This window comes from Anneissia japonica, unplaced genomic scaffold (assembly GCF_011630105.1).
Source record: "Anneissia japonica isolate Jap-2015-1 unplaced genomic scaffold, ASM1163010v1 scaffold287900_len82748_cov153, whole genome shotgun sequence".
Lineage (NCBI taxonomy): Eukaryota > Metazoa > Echinodermata > Crinoidea > Comatulida > Comatulidae > Anneissia > Anneissia japonica.
In genome coordinates this window covers 50,045-52,274 of record NW_022730293.1, presented here as the reverse complement: position 1 = coordinate 52,274, position 2,230 = coordinate 50,045, and the positions used below count along the sequence as shown (strand labels likewise).

Sequence of the window (2,230 nt, the reverse complement as noted above, 5' to 3'; positions counted from 1 at the left end):
CATGTTTGCTATTCATTATCCACCATCAACTAAACTGCCTTAAAAAAAAAAAAAAAAAATTGGTTTGTGTGGGAATTGAACACACAACTACCAGGTTTCCCGCAACATGATTGGTCTATTTTTTTCTAATTTGCATAATGAATTTTTCAAATATTTTTGTCTTTTTTAAAAAAAAGTGCGTAAGTTAGGGAGATCGTAACAATAAAAAATCGATTATAAATTTAATTCTACATTTTTAGACAAAAAAATAAACCCTCTTGGCCCACGGCCCATTTTTGACATCATGACCATGCGTAATATTAACCTGCAGTGTCTATATACAAATAATTTTTTCTAGTTGGATCAGAGTTGACTAACTGGTACTTGGTGTGGTTCTAGGTTTATCGCATTTATGGCTTAGGGACCGCGGTTTACCTCCCTCCGTTTAGTCATGCTGGATCAAGGTAGTAAACTCGGCGATTGTGGGTTCGATTCCCACACGGGGCAAGTTTTTTTTTAAATTCTTTTTTATTTATTTTTTTTTTTTTGAAGGTCGTGGGTTCGGTTCCCACACGAGCCAGTTTTTTTTTTAAGGCAGTTTAGTTGATGGTGGATAATGAATAGCAAACATGGATGTTGTGTGTTCGATTCCCCACACGAAGCATTTTTTTTTTCTTTAAGGCAGTTTAGTTGATGAATGTATTGTACTCGTTGATGACGTCGCGAAATAACAACAAACAACAACGTGTCATGTCCGAGCCAGGCCGTCATGGAAGCTCAGTGGCTCCTGTGTAATTCATGAGCCAACTGCAGACGAAAAGGTTACAATCTTTTCAGAGATAAGCTGGAAGAAAGTTTTAGACAGTGCCCAACAATGGAAGGATTCCAAATTCTGGAGAGTGGGGTGTTTATTCAAACTTGGGAGTTAATTCGAATGAATACGGTACATATACTATGGATATGAATTCGGAAATAAACAGAAAATAAGTGAAAAATATATCTGCAACAGTGTTAAAGTCAGTTCCAATACGTCCTCTTTGAATTTAATGTATTTTGTGGGTTTTTTTTCATATTCATAAGTGTCAAATATTATTATTATTATAGAATATAAGTATTATTTCGTTTAATGTATTTTTCATAAATTCCAATTTATGGATTGCTTTTAACCGATATCTGAAATTGCCACTATGTGCTTTTTAAAATTTTTATCAGTGTCAGATATTATTATTATTATTATTATTATTATTATTATTATTATTATTATTATTTAGTTTAATTTATTTATTCTATTTATGGCTTTTTAAATGATATCTGATATTTTAATAATAAATGCAGTGAGCCCTCTATAGTTGTTGCTTTTCAGCGAAGAGAGAGAGAAATAAATAATGACCAACTGAGCTGATCACATGCATGATGTGGAGCCTGGTGGTGGGTTGAATCAGTCAACTGAACCAAATGAACTGCTAAAGCTAAGAAGAGAGAAGGTGGCTTAGGTCAGGATCAGCTATATATGAAAGAAGCCAACGCTTCTCTTCTTTCCGAGAGACCGATGGTATTTGTAAGTATTGATCACATTTACAGCGTCTTTAGATTAGTATAGGCCTAGCTAGAGAGAGTAAGTAAGTGGCAAACTAACTAGGCCTCCTACTAGGCCTAAGGCCTATATTAAGAGTTTAGGCCCTCTTTTATTTACTACACTAGACGTAGTGGTGGTCTAGCTAGGCCCTAGCTTAGGTCTAGGGCTTACAGTAGCTAGGCCTAGGAAGAGGATGAGTGTTCGAAACTTCATGACTGATGGTCCACCTTCCCGTTGCCACAGCACTTCCTGGCGGAACACTGGTCAAGGGTCCTACTAAACACCGCCTGAGACTGCCCAACAATGTTTTTCAACGCCCGAGTGTATAGGCCTATATGATTAGTATTTTACAAATAAATAACGCCCAAGGATAGATAATGACTTTTTGCTCAAGAATACACCTTTGACCGACAGAAATAAGTTAAATATTTAATAAAACATTAATTTAATTTTATAAACTTTCGGGTGTTTCGGTGTGCTGCCAAAAGGCATAACTCGTTATATCATGATACATACATATATATATATATATATACAGGGATGTAGCCAGTGAAAATTAAGGGTGGGTATTAAAATTTTAAGGGTGGGTGCTGAATCTTGTGAGTATTTTTTCGCGTAGCGCCAACCGCATGAACAGTTATTAGATGGGGGGGGGGGGGGGGGGGGAGGGGGTAT

General features: G+C 36.3%; 1 long non-coding RNA gene across 1 annotated transcript in view; it reads left to right on the top strand.

Annotated features, from left to right (window-relative positions):
• Positions 1 to 1,379: 1,379 nt before the first annotated feature.
• The window catches only part of LOC117114897, a 29,104-nt gene continuing 28,253 nt past the window's right edge, over positions 1,380 to 2,230 (top strand). Inside the window, exon 1 of the long non-coding RNA XR_004446454.1 lies at positions 1,380 to 1,537. This is a non-coding gene — a long non-coding RNA (uncharacterized LOC117114897). The remainder of the gene's footprint in view (positions 1,538 to 2,230) is intronic.